Source organism: Chinchilla lanigera, unplaced genomic scaffold, assembly GCF_000276665.1.
Source record: "Chinchilla lanigera isolate Chin_1 unplaced genomic scaffold, ChiLan1.0 scaffold00008, whole genome shotgun sequence".
Taxonomy (NCBI): Eukaryota; Metazoa; Chordata; class Mammalia; order Rodentia; family Chinchillidae; genus Chinchilla; species Chinchilla lanigera.
Window position 1 is genome coordinate 38,016,738 of NW_004955409.1, and position 15,155 is coordinate 38,031,892.

General features: G+C 38.8%; 1 gene segment (V, D, J or C); it reads right to left on the minus strand.

Moving 5' to 3' along the window:
* The window catches only part of LOC102015697, a gene marked incomplete in the record, with an annotated part of 840,941 nt that overhangs the window by 317,337 nt on the left and 508,449 nt on the right, over nt 1-15,155 (minus strand).

A 15,155-nucleotide genomic window follows, 5' to 3' on the forward strand; every position in this document is an offset into this window, starting at 1 on the left:
AATCCCCAGCCCCTATTTTTTTATTTTTGAGACAGGGATTCTCTATGCAGTTCAGGCTGACCTTGAGTTCACTTTGTAGCCCAGGCTGGTCTCAAGCTTGCAATGGTTCTCCTACTTCAGAATCCCAAGTGCAGGGATTACATGCATGCACCACCATGAGGCTTTCTCTTTAATAAATGGTACTGGAAAAACTGGTTTTCCACATGCTGAATACTAAAGGGTCTATAACCCATGTCTATCACCATGCACTAAACTAAATTCAAAATGAATCAAAGGTCTAAATATTAAAACAGAAACACTAAATCTACTGGAAGAAAAAGTAGGGAGAAATCTTGGAGATGTAGAGGTAGGAAGAGAGTTCATGAACAAAAACCAAACTGCACAGGAAATACTTCAAAGAATCAACAACTAGGATCTCATCTTACTGAAAAGTTTTTTTCACATCAAAAGAAATCACCAACAGGGTGAAAAGAAAACCCACAAATTGGGAAAAAATTATACTTATTTGTCCCTCAGACAAAAGGCTTCTATCTAGAACATATAAAGAATTGAAAAAAATCAGGCCTCCCCCAAATTCAAAGACCCAATCCAAAAATGGGCAATTGAGATGAATACATACTTCTTAGATGAAGAAATACAAATGGCAAATAAATATATGAAAAAATGTTCAACATCTTTGGTCATTTGAGAAATGCAAATTAAAACAATGGTGAGATTTCATCTCACCCCAGAAAGAATGGCTGTCATCAAGAAATCAATCAGTCACAAATGCTGGAGGGGCTGTGGGGAAAAAGGAACACTTCTCCACTGCTGGTGGGAGTGTAGATTGGTGAAACCACTGTGGAAATCAGTGTGGAGATTCCTCAGAAAACTAGTATGAGAGGTCCCATTTGACCCAGCTGTTCTCCTTCTGGGTATTTTCCCAGAAGAATTAAAAACATCATACCACAGCAGTATATGTGCACCCATTTTATAGCAGCACAGTTGGTTATAGCTAAATCTTGGAAACAACCCAAATGCCCATTAACCAAGGAATGGATGAACAGGTTGTGATATTTTTATACAATGGAGTATTACTCAGCTATAAAGAGGATAAACTCAAGGCCCTTATAGCTAAATTGTTGCAACTAGAGACCATACTCAGAAGTGAAATAAATCAAACTCACATGTGTAAATATTGTATTGTCTCTTTAGTGTAGGAAAATGAAAGAGTAAAGAAAATCCAAAACATACAATAGGTATTGTGTCTTTTTTTTTTTTTTTTTTCCGGTACTGAGAATTGAACTCATGACCTTACACTTGCCAGACAGGTGCTGTGCCGCTGAGCTACATCCCCAGCCTCAGGTATTGTGAAAGGGAAAGAAACTGCTCAAAAGGAAAGAACACCTGGAACAAGGGAAAGGAAAAAAGAAGGAGGGGAAAAGAAAAAAAATATATATGCACACAAGATAGCTAAGATAACTGTACTACTAATTTCTACTAGTTCATTGAAAGGAATTGTCTGTGCTTAGATTGTTTGATCAATTTTGCATTTCTATTGTTTGATCAATTTTTTACTCTGTATCTTATAATCTGAGCAACTAGAAATAACAATACATGGTATATTAACCATTGTTAATTTCCTATTATCTTGTTTTGAAACTCTATGTCATTATTTTTTTTCTCTTTAAAATAAAAAAAGAGCGCAGGCTTGGGTCCAGTCTACCTATACAATATTTATAGGTCAGCTCTCCTCTTTCTGACTCTGTGTTCTTTCACAAGTTATCTAACTTCTGTACATTTAAGTTTCCTTACCTTTAATATAGGATTAATTACTGTACCTACTTCATGACGTCGGAGTGAAGATTAAATGAATGTATGCAAAGCACTTAGAACTTTAGTGAAGGAAAATGAAAGAGTAAAGAATACTTCATATATATTAAACACTTGACAAATGTTAGCAATTATTGTGGATAATACTATAAGGCCTGTGATAAATACATCACTCAACAAATGATATATGATATTATTTTTAATTTTCCTAATTATATGAGAAACAAAGTTGTCAAAAGTCTTGCAAAAGTTTGAGAAAATTTAAGTGCACAGAAATTTCTGGTATTTATCAGCCTTGTTTTAAAATGTCTTTAGAGAACTCATCTTAGCTTTTATAGACGACTGCGTAATTTTCTAGGAGCTCAGATATTCTGTGTTAATAATCTGCTGGAGAACTTTGCTAGGTATCAGTCTTTTCCATATTCATGAGTTTGGAATTTCTTTCATTCTGCATAGATTTTCAGAGATTTTGCTCAAAGCTTCTTGAATTATACTTTCAAACTCTTTTCTTTCTTTTGTATTTTTGGAAATAATTTAAATGACCCAGAAGAGCTGATTATTTTGAAAGTATCTAAGTTCTCGATTAGTATCTCTTCATTTGTCATAGTTCTCCATTTCTTCACTTTTTCCTTTTTTGGTTTAAATTACTGTATTCTGCTTCATGACAAAGAAAGGATAAAATCAGGGGCTGAGACAGTTATGTTTTTGATGTCTCATTTAAGCAGTTATTGCTTGACCTAAGATCATGAAATCTTACTTTGGTGTTTTTTTTTTTTTTTCTCTAAGAGCATTATGGTTATAGACCTGTCACTTCAGGTCATGACTCACTTTCAGTTACTTGTTTGTGCAACGGTAAGCAGGAGCCAGTGAGTGAGAATTGGCGCGGTGGTCATATGAGGGCTGGGGTTGGGCTGTGCTGGGCTGTGATAAGCAGTGTGTGGGTCAAATTCTGTTAGGATAGCCAGGATCAGCAGAGAAATGGCCGTCAGGTAACAAAACTGCTAAGGTGGGACTTACTAGTTCCAAGAATGCTTTTGAGGTCTTAATCTACCTTTCTCACTTTATCTCCTGTTATATTTGTGTGGTTATTTTAATTTCTAGCTCACAGATGAGACACTAAACCTCTGAGACATCAAATAACTTTGCCAAATTTGCATGGGTAATAAGTCGTAGAGTCAAGACTGGTATCCAAGTCATTTAGATTCTAATTTCTAAGCATTTTGCCTCAAGGCCTAGAGAGAGTTGGCCTAGCTGAGAGGTCTCATATCCTCTTTCCGGACCCCTGTGCCCCGTAGTTAGAAGCACTCGTAGATATTTTTGTTTTTCCTGTGTTCTAATAACATTCCAGTAAGACTATCCGGTGAGAGAGAACAAGGCTCCTCAGCCTGGGTTCCCCAGCCTCAATGCACACTGCATCTGCGGACTTGTGGTTTTTGAACAGTTCTTCTTGCGTCCTTGCCAGTGTGTCTACCAGAAGACAGCAATACACAGCTGAATCTGATACCCGGACCGAATAGTTTACAATAGGGGAGTTTTTTCTCTAATACTTCTGGTATCAAAGTTTCTGCTGTTTTCCATTGTCTCTTTCTGAAGAAATTTTTTTTTGGGGGGTGGCGTTTCTGGTACCGGGGAACCAAACTCATGACCTTGCACTTGCCAGGCAGGCGCTGTGCTGCTAAGCAAAGTCCCCAGCCCCTTTCTGAAGAAGTTGAAGAGCTTTATTGGGATATTGGACATACCAGAAAAGGGTGGGATACCCTTTGGATGTGTAATTGCAATCCAGAGTCACAAATGCTCCTTCTGAAACAATTATTTGGCCTATCTGTTTGACTGAATTGCCACTGGTTCCTCCTGTAGGGGAAAAGAGTGCTTGTATTAAGGTTTGACAGAATTGCATCTTTTTTTGGTTTGTTTTTGGTATTTTTCTGAGATGGGATCTCACTATGTAGTTCAGGCTGGTTTTGAGCTCCCTGTGTAGCGCAGGCTGGCCTTGAACTTGTGGTAATGCACCTGCCTCAGCCTACAGAGTGCTGGGATTACAGACTTGTGTTACTATACCTGGCAGAGCCGCAGCTTTTGCAGGTGGTTTAAGTTATTTTGAAATAAGGAAAAGTATTCCAATAAAATATACTTACCAAACATTAAGATCAGAATTAGAGAGTGCAGAGATGAGGCCATTGCTAGTGTTTCCTGGTCTGTCAGAGGGATCACTGTTCAAGAAACAAAGGGATCACAACTGTACTCAGAATTCATGCATAAGTTATAATTGAATTGGTGCAGAGCACCTCATGTGACAGGCTGAGGAAGTCATCTAGGCCTCAGAGATCTCCTCTGTGTTCTCTGTCATGCAGTGCATGAAGTTTGGTTCTTTTTGGCAAGGGGGACTTACCATATCCTAATGGGGCTGAAGTCTCTCAGACACGTTCTGGGGGAGAATGTTTCCCACTAGAACTTAGACATCACAACATGTGTGACGTTTAGCCAATAACATTGTTTTCATTTTTTGTTGTAAAAAAATGTAGGTTATCATCAACTTTGTTCATGCACATAAATATTTCTTCACAGTAGAGTGCACTGAAAATATATTTTGACCAACTGTCCAATGGTGAAGTGTTAAAACAAGTATTCAGCCAAAGTTGAAGCTGAATCTGAATATCAACAAAGTAACTGAATTAACTTCAGAAATATAAGAATAAATCCAAAGTTTTATTCAAATTTTAACCATGTCATTATTTATAATCATGCCATTAAAAGTTTAGCAATCAAATTTTAAAATTTTATCATTATAATATAGGAACTATAACTTCCTAGTCTGTCTATGGTTGCTCTTCTTAGCATCATATTTCACATTTGCAAAATTCTATTGAAATTTGTAGTGACTCAAGATTTTTTTTGCTTATCTCTGGGAAGAGAGAAATGCTGGAGGTATACTTATTCCTTTTGAAAAAAATTTGCTCTTCAAGATTTGGACAACAGTGATGGTGATGGTGCAATTTCATTGACAATGTCTTTCAAAGTGAAATTTCATCCCTCTAATATTGTTCTAGTTTTCCTGACTGTTTATTCTTTCTTCTTTGTTTCTTTCTCAGATGTGGCATAATTTTATGTAGCTTCTTAGGACTGGCAACACTTTTCTTTAATAATAACATTTTGCTCTTAGATCAGAGGTGATGGGTTAAAATTGACTATTTGCAATCTTTATTTCTAGTTATACAATGAATATTTCAAGATAAATGATACACATTTGGGAAATTACAGGAAGTCCTTGGAACAACAAAAAAGAAATGGGAAGGAATTCCACAACTCTGTGTGTGTGTGTGTGTGTGTGTGTGTGTGAGAGAGAGAGAGAGAGAGAGAGAGAGAGAGAGAGAGAGAGAGAGAGACAGAAACTGCTACTTTGATAGGTGGAGAAATGAGTCATATTATTATTTTTTATGTTCTTCCGATTGCTATAAAGTTTGTATATTTCCTCCTAAGTGGCCACTTGTGTTAACTTTTTGTGGAATTGTTCATTTTCTCCAGGGATATTAATACTTTGTTATTGATTTATAAGACATTTTAATTATAAGGAGGTCACCAGAGTATTATACAGTATGTGTTTTAACTAGCTGATGTCAAAGAGCAGTCCTTCATTACATTACTGCAAGGCTTGTAGGTCTGAGTAAAGAGCTACGACTATTGGGCAATTTGTTCTCAGATACAGACAAGGTTTTGATGATCATCTCCTTCCTGCATTTCTAAGATGCAGCATCGTGATGCTTCTCAGCCTGGGACAGCAAGTCAGGAACGTTGTGTACCTTCCCATGTGTGTTCTCTCTGTCTGAAGAGGAGAGGAACTGCTTCCTCCTGCTTGTCCACACCTAAATTCTCTCACACCGCTTGTGATCGGCACTCTGCTCCTCCCTTAGCCTCGCTCACTCTGTCATTAGGAATGCTAAAGAACACCGTTACAACTAGTGCTTGAACAGAGTTTCTGCATGTCTGAGCAGGTTTTATGTCTAAGCTAATGGGCCTGAAAACTGTGATTTTTCTCTTCATTTAGCCTGATGTTTCAGAGAAAATGCTCTTTAATGCTTCTTTGGAGTGTTGGCCATGTCACAGTAAGAAGCTTCCTACTCACTTTGTGTGTGCAATTCAGTGTCAGGAGGACACATGGCCTTCTGCTTGGGCCACTGAGTCTCTAATGGCTCTTCCTGGAAAATCAAGACTTTTATTAGAATGAACAGAAGTGGATTTGAATCTAATTAACAACTGAGAAATAACAAAAGCAGGCAGAAGTTTAAGCTGCCATTCTGATCACAGCATTCTGAGCACCGTCGTGGAAGCACAGGCCAAGGTTGCTCCAGTCCTGGGGACCGTGGAGAGTCGGTGCTTTTTTCCAGCTAGGATTGGTTCTCCTGTCTTGGCACTTAGCACTTGTGAAGGTCAAGGCTCTGACTTGTACCACTGGTTCAACTTCTACCCATTTGCTTTTGGGGAGTTTTTCATTTAGTAGTGGTGTCTATTTCAGATGTGAGGCCCCCGACTCACTAATCTGACTAGGTCTTTAGTGGTATATATAAAGTACTTGGCATAATTCTGTGTGGGAATCTTTCTTATCTAAGATAAATCAAAACACACAAGTGCTCCTGCATTGGAGGAAGAAACAACATAATACCATACCATGGCTCTTCTCTAGGGACTACATTTTAAGTGTAATTTTCAGTTTTTATTAAACTAATAGCTAGAAAAGGGAAGTTCTGGCTTGTGAGACCTATGGTGCCCTTTCTGCATCTAATAAGGTCAGTGCAAATTAGTAATGATGATATGATAGCTAATATTTGCTCAGTGCTTGGCATTGAACTGGGGGCTTTGCATATGATAGTCCACTTGACTATAGGAAATAAGTATTAATAATATTCTCCCTCCCATTCCACAGATGAGGACGCTGATGACCAGAAAAGCTAAATAAATTGCTCAAGGTCACACACTGCTCAACAATAGTGAAACCAGCATTCAGCGTCAGATCTGTCTCTCCAGTCTCGGTCCACAGGCCTCATCTGTCTATTCACAGATTATTCCACTGTAATTTGCTAGACACCAAGCGGAGCCTGTCACTTACTAGGAGTTCAGTATCCATTAATTTAATGAATCAATCAATGAGTGAATGAAATAGTCTTGGGTTGCTTAAGGATGGGGATGCATTTTGAGAAATGTACATTAGGTGATTTTGTCATTGTGTGAAGTCATGTAGTGTCCTTATGCAAGCCCAGATGCAGGTCAGGCACCTGATATGGCATTTGATACCAGTCAAGTAAACATGAGATGTAAGAGGCTGCTGGTAGTATAACATTTATACTGTTTTATAGTAAACTTTTAAAATAAGGAGTGCACTCTAAAAATAATAAAAAGAACAGTATAGCAAGTATATAAGAAAGAAGCATAGTTATCTATTATCATTATCAAGTATTGGGCACTATATATAATTGTGTGTGTGATACTCTTATCTGACTGGTTGTGCAAAAAGTTTATTTACACCAGCATCAGGACAAACACATGGGCAATACATCACTCTCAGGCAATAGGACTTTTTCAATTCCTTTTAAGCATATGGGAGCATATATGTGTGACCTGTCTGACTGAAATGTTGCTATTATGGGGTACAAGAATACATTTGAGTTCAGAACCTGGGAATTTTAACAAGGCATCTATACCTTTCTAATATTACTTCTTCACATCTTTGCTCCTTGCTTTAGAAGAAGAGAAAACAATCAAGAGCCTCAGCAAACCCCTGTTTGGTTGTGCTAATGACTTTTAATGATGATGCAGTTTCTCGTATGAGGAACTCTGAAGCATAATCAGAAGACAGCAAAGTCGGGGATCCTGTCTAGACACCACCTACTGGTCAAGACAGTGAATGCTTTTCACTTTGAAGTCATAAAAAATAAGGAAAAACTCACCCTTATTTGGTTTGACTAAGAGCTCTTTAATGTATACTTTTTTCTCTGGGGCTGGATGTGTCCTTGCATCTGGGTCTCTGCCACTGCTGGTATCCTAATTAAAAGGTTTATATTCAATTTGCAATGTCAAGAGAACAGAGCCTCTCACCAGCTCAGAGGTAGGTTAAGGTTTATCTGCCCTCGCTGTACTATTATCAAGTTAATGTGAGGTCTTCCAAAGCTCCTGTTCATAATGTCAATTTCTGAGCAGTTTGTTTGTGGAAGGGCAGTTGAAGCTTAGGACCAGAACCTGTGCTGTCTCACAGGACCTCACAATGAGTGAACCCCAAGCTGAGTTCAAAGCTCTGTCACTATCTTAGTATACTTTGATCAAGAAGCTCTGCCTTTTTATTTTTCACTGAGCTGGGCAGATTCTGTAGTGAGTTTTGGTAAAGGCTTATGTCTCCCGGATACCCAGAAACTGAACATTCTTCTCCATTTGCTGATTATTCACCCTTGTACAGAATAGTGAGGTACAGAGGCCTTTATTACACAGCTGTTCACTGAGGCATGTTGGGCTTTCATTTTCCCTTATCACCACAGGACAATTTTTGAAAGTCCTTAACATGCCTGACTTTGAGTAGTAGGGAGTCTTACATAGTAGATGAAAGCACCAGTATTGCCTTCTGGAAGGCAAACCTTCTTGTGTATGAGATTAAGATTCCTTCCTATCATTTTTGCCTAAACTCACAGGTCATCTGCAGTTGGGAACTTGGCAGTAAGTCTACCGAATGTGACTCCATCCCCTTTTCTATCCCCAGGAGCAGAAGAAACAACTGCTTCTTATAGAAAGCCCTTCTGGACCTTGTCGAGGTCTGGAGGAGTCTGCATTTGTAATCCCAGGAAAAAGTTATTGGAATTCCAATAAGTAAATTCCAACCTACCACTTCCAGTGCAACCCATGGCAAGAATAAAGACACTAGGGCGTATCTGTACTTGTGGGGAGGCAAGAGGGCCCTAAGTCCAGCTAGAACAATGGCTAACCAGAACAAAGGCCCCGATCCAGGGCCAAAGTCAGGTCTTATGAATTGGTGAAGAGGGGAGTGGCTCAGGATTGAGCGACTATGAGAAAGGCGGGAAGTTCCTGAAGGCTGTGAGCTGGGTTAGGTAGGAGGCCTGAAATCACCTGTGTAATAGGCATAGAGAGAGAACTATGTAGAAAAGTAATTTGCATATCACAGATTGGGGCAGTATCTAGTGTTTTGGGGTCAGTGCTTCAGTTTTGGTATGTAGTTGTCATGCCCTGAGTTTCTTTCTCCAAGCTCAATCTCATCCAACAGCGTGGCTGTCACCACCTAGCTCACACTACTTGGGAGCTGTAGGTGGGGCATCGCTGACCTGTTGCAATGCTTTAAAGACTACAATCAGCACCTTGACGAGACCCATTTGCATTGCTTAAAGCCAATTGAGGGGACAAAGACAAATCTTAGCCTGCTCTGAACATATTAATACGTGGAATAGGACCAGGTTTAGCCAAAATGGAGACAATTGCTCTTCTTTCAAGGAGAGCCATGCTGGTGGTCCTCCACAGCTCCTGAATGGCTTTTGTCATGGAAGAAGGCTGAGCTCAGAGTAACTGCGGACTGTCCTTCTGATGTTAATACAAGTCCCTGTGTTCATTGTGGCCACCTGGAGTCTATTATCAGCTCAGCAGCCAGAGTGAGACTCTAATAAAGGTGAGGTCACATCATTCCTTTCTCCAAATCCTCCTATGACTTCTCAGTTTCACCCAGTCCTTAGACACATTAGGCATTTCCTAATTTAGGACTGGATCCTTTCCTTACCTGGAATGCTCTTGCCCCAGAATCTTCAAGGCTCACTGGCTCGTTTTATTCAAGGGCTTCCTCACAGGTACCCTTCCAGTGAGCCTGCTCTGACAGCCTCCCGAAAATTATGAGCTAAAGCATCCTTCTGTGCCCTACCAGTGCTCACCGTCCCCTAACATGCTCTGATTCATTTCCATGGACTCATCTTCTACTGTACTCTATATTATGTTTAATGCTTAAGTGCAATTTCCACGGGATCTGATATCTTTATGTATTTTGTTAACAATACAGCTCAAGTGACTGGAAGAGCCTGGTATATAGTGAACATTTAATATGCATTTGTGTAAATTAATTATTTGATCTGAGGACAAACATGCTTTTTGTGTTACAAAGGGACTAGGGATATTTCCCTCATGGCCACACACATTCCTTCTACATGTGTACCAGCTCCCTGCCTGCACTTGTGCATTTCACATTCCAAGCGGTAGAGGCAACTGATTACCAGCAAGCTGGCCTTCCTGAGAAGGAATTGGTTTTCCTAGCAGAGCTCCAGCCTCAACTTGAGTCAGTCAATTTTGGAAAAGTGCAGATGTGGCAGATCAGGATAGCAAGCTGCAGATTTTCTTTTTATTGCTTTGTTATCATAGTTCGGAGTCTCATTCCTATTTTAGGGCAAGGTGTGATACTTCCACAAGAATGCAGCTTATAATTGCTATGGTTCAAGGTGAGGTCTGACCTTAGGGTCTGACAATGGCCCTGCTAGATTGCTGTGTGCTGCCTGGGGAAACTATACACCTGTTTCTGGTCTTGCCGTTATGAGTTTCCTCCAATAAACACTGTTCTAGAAAGTCTGACGTTTGTGCTGTTGACTTGACATGTAAAGCATTTCACTTTAAATGTCATAAAATCTTTGGCAAGTAGGCATTATTTCTTCCCATATTTTTTGATGATAAAACTAAGGCTTAAGCACATTTTGAAACTTGCCTAAGGGCACAGTGTTTATAGTAGGAGTTCGGATACCAAGGAATTCCTTCTGACACCCATTATGGTGTTTGTGTTGTTGTATTATTAGGCTGTCCAATTCCAAGTGACAATAGTTTCAAATATCATATTTTCCTCCATTTAAATTGATTTCCCCTCATAACCCTTTTACTACAAATTCTGGGGGCAGATCTTATTGATCTAGGAAAGGGAGATTGCAAAAGAATCCAATGAGACCAGAGTTAAATTCTTGACTTTGTATTTCAAAACAGACGTTAAAAGTTTTAAGAGGAGGAAACATCTTTAAAATAAAAATATTTTTTAATTTTAAGAGCCACACACCCAATTATTTTTCTTTTTGAAAATTTGCTTATCAACAGTAGAGACTCAGGTTTCATCATGAATCTCGAGTCTAAAATCCTGATGTAGTAACGCTGATGATAAAAACCACAACACAGATCCTCTATCCAATGAAAGGGAACTTTACCTCCTTCTTATCTAGAACTCTCAGAGAATCTAGGTTTGCAAAATGATCTACTCCAGTGTATTTTAGACACAGTAGAGTTAGAAACCACACTGTGCTCTTTTAAAATATTGTCTTCTAAAAACATCTGAAAAGACTTGGCTTTCTTGAGTGAGTTTATGGAATTGAAAACTGTATGCCTTCTCAGTGACCCTCACTAAGGAGGCTCATGGTACACAGACTAGGTGAAGGTTGAGGTTGAGTGTCTCAACCAGAGACTCCAGCAAGGAGGAGAAGGAAACCGTGGTTGCAGATAGAGAGTGAAGAACCTGAATGCCAAATCTTAGAGAAGCTCTTAGAAGCGGTCACATGATATTTATATGCACATTCTACTGACCAGAATTTAGCTTATGGCCATATCTAGTTCCAAAGAAGTCTGGGAAACACAGGCTTTATTCTGGGGCAGAATAAAGGAGGGAACGAGAACAGAATGAACAGAGGGAAAGATGGCAGGCTGCATCACACAGGCTAAGGAAGGACATTTTATAAGGATGAGAATACAGAAGAAGTGGATAATTTCCTGGACATTATGTATTCTAAAAAGACTTTATGGAGAGATATAAATCACAAAAATTATGTGCTAAAGTAGTACAACCAAATAAATGAAATAAAAACATTTTTCCTAAAAATACTTGATAAAATTGGTGGAAGATTCAACAGTCCTTTTAAGAATGTGGTTGATTTAATAGAAAATAAAAACAAGGACAAAGAAGGTTTTATGATATGATAGAAATTTTGATTATATATATACACATATGTAAATTTGCAGGTTTCAAAGAAAATGAAATATGATTATGCACTTCACCTCAAAAAATTAACAAAAATTTGTGAAGAAGAGTTTTATAGGTATGTTCTTTGATCATAATCCAATAAACAAAATCAATAACAAAAAGTGAAAATTGTTAGCTTTTTTTTGATACTGTTTTGGTTGATACATTGTGTCAACTTGGGGAGTCTAGAGGTTTGGCTAAGTGACTCAGCAAGAAGCCAGGGTGCTTACTTTGTATACATCCTGAGCCTGTGGAAGAGGAGGACATGGAAATTATGTGACAGCTACATGCCCCTCAGGTGGGGGTAGCCTGTTTACAATGTAAGGGAGGGAAAGAAGCTGCTTGCTGCCATTCCTCCCGTTTGCTCTGGCTGCATTGATGTTCTGCTGCCATTCCCCCCTTTGCTCTTGTTGCTTTGCTATCTTCTGCCTTGGAGCCAGCCAAGTATGGACTGAAACCTCCACAAACTGCAAGCTAAATAAACCTTTCCTTCCTTCATTTTGGGCGTTGGGTATTTTGTCTCAGCAACGAGAAAAAATTAACCAAGACAAGAGCCAGCCAAGTATGGACTGAAACCTCCACAAACTATAAGCTAAATAAACCTTTCTTTCCTTCATTTTGGGCATTGGGTATTTTGTCTCAGCAATGAGAGAAAATTAACCAAGACAGATACTAAGAAATAAACTTCTAAATTGGGAATGATAGTGTATACCATAATCCCAGCACTCTGGGAGAGTGAGACAGGAGAGTTCCAAGTTCAAGGCCAGCCTGGGATACATAGCAAGTTTGAGGCCAGTTTGTACTACATAGTGAGACTCTATCACAAATCAACCAAGCAGCCAACTAACCAGCTAATCAGTCAACCAACCAAACATCCAGCCAGTGACTTCCAGATAAGCCTTGGAGCAGAGACAATATTAAAAGAAAAAAAAAACGTCTGTGTCAAGAGCAATAAAAAAGAGAATAGTTCACACTAAGCTTATTTGACTGAGTTGAAGATACATTCAAAGGAAGATTATTAGTGTTAAATGCCTTTTCTGGGACATAAATAACACAGCTGAGAAAAGTATCTCCTTTCCTCATCCCCACAATAAACAGACACGGCAACTTGTGTGTCTGCTCAGGATGAACCCAAGTGTTTCATGGAACTTCTTGTTGGTTGACTCTCTGGTCATTGATAGCCAGTGCCAAAATCTGGGTTAGTATAGCTGGACCCACTCATGATAATATGATAATATTTTTGACTATCCCATCACATGTTTACAACTAACTGGTTTAGTCTTGAATGCCTGTCTTGTACCTCCCAGGATAAAGTGTAATGATATATAAGGTGTGATCCAGAAATATAGTGAATGTTTAAGTTTAAAAATTATTATAGTAAGGGCTGGGGATTTAGCTCAGTGGCAGAGCACCTGCCTGGCAAGCTTAAGGTTGTGAGTTCGATTCCTGGTACCAGAAAAAAAAAAACAAAAAACAAAAAAATTATTATAGTAGAAGAGCAATTGCCATCAGTCTCCCTCAAAATACTATCCTTGGCTTCACGTACTCTTAACCCATCATTATTGCCACTTTATGAACAGTTCTAGAAGTCCTTTCTCATGTCTTTAGTTGTGCTGCTGTGGCTGCCTTGATGTCCTGAATCAATTCAAAACATTTACCTTTCATGATCATTTTGACTTTGGGGAAGAGCCAGAAGTTACATTAAGATAACATAATCCAAAAGATAGTAGAGCTAACAAACAAACTCACCAACGTAGTTATGGAATAAGATCTGGTGAATAAGGTAATATTTTTATCCACCTGTTTTTCCAATGGGTGATACTTGGGAGCAGCATTAGCCATATTTTTTTATCACACCTGGTAAAGACATTCAAAGAGAGACTTCTAGAACTGCTTTCAAAAGTGGCAAGAACAATTAGATAAGTGTTTTCAAAGAAAAGGAGAGTATTTTAAAGGGGGATTAGTAGCAATGTGTTTTTTACTATAATAAAATGAAAAAAATTTAAACATTCACCATGTTTTTTTAAATTTTAATTTTTATTAGTACATGTTTGCCATCCAGAATGACTATATTCCTTGTGGAGAGTTGAGACACTCTTTATCGCCAGGATTTCTACTTGGTGCCTTTTCATGGATTCTATTTCTTAGGTAAATTTTTCATTCGTGTTTTGAACAGTTTTGGTCAGTTCTTCTAATTTCTTGTTTCTTCCATAACTACATTGGTCAGCTTGCTTGTTAGCTCTACTATATTTAGGATTATGTTATCTGAGAGCTTGCCAAGTTTCTTTGCTTTCTCTTTAATCATTTAGTGCAGCTCAACTTGGTGTTTGAGTTCCTCTCCACTGGTGTTCCATGGATCTGCTTTGGGAGAGTTGGGAGTTTTGGAGGCATTTTGTTGCCTTGTTTTTCCATGGTGTGTGTGTGTGTGTGTGTGTGTGTGTGTGTGTGTGTGTGTGTGTGTGTGTGTTTAGGACTGAGGTCAAACAGAGAGAAGAGAATTTATTGTTGGTATAAAGATCTCTGTTTATGTTCTGTTTTCCAGTGATGTGCTTTGGCTTGATTTGTCAAGAGGTATTTTTTACCACGTCAACGTATTCAATTTAATTGGGTTGGACCCTGTCACTGTGCCGTAAGAAAATAATTTCTACCAGTTATAACAGCACCCACAGAACCAACCATACATTAAAACTTACTTTGGAAATTCTACCCTTTTGTCAATAGCCTTTACAGACTATATTATTTTGCTATTTGAGGTTCATTTGTGATGTAGGGAATGAGGGGTAGGAAGGAGGAACAGCAAGGGGATATGTCGGTAGGAAGAAAGGGAGGTAGAAGATATGTCATAGGTGAAAAATACACAGGAGGTCAGACTGTGATGGAACTGTTTTATGGCTGGGGTGAAGCGGTAGTGCTGAGGGGTTTTGAGAGGTACTTGTGCAAGTAGGAGGAGGGGTGCAGATAGGCAAAAGTGTATATAGAGATTGAGGGGAGGCTGTGAGATTGTCAAAATCTGTTAATATACTTTTAGTTAGCTTTGTTTGGATCTTCTAAGCCCAATTTTGTTTGGGAAGTACCTTGGCATGCCTTTGAATAGTACTGTTTAATTTATATGCTTTAATGCGCATATACAGGTCCTTGTAATATGTATGCTGTAAGATGGGGGAGAGAAGGAGAAGGAAGGCAAGGAGGAAAGAAAATGAGGAATAGAGAAAAAAAGGATAGGAGGAAAGAAAGTCAAAATGCGAAGAAGGACTGAAGGAAAGAATAGGCCAAAAGGGAAAACCTTAAAGAATAAAGCAAAATAACAAAACAATACCAAGGAATA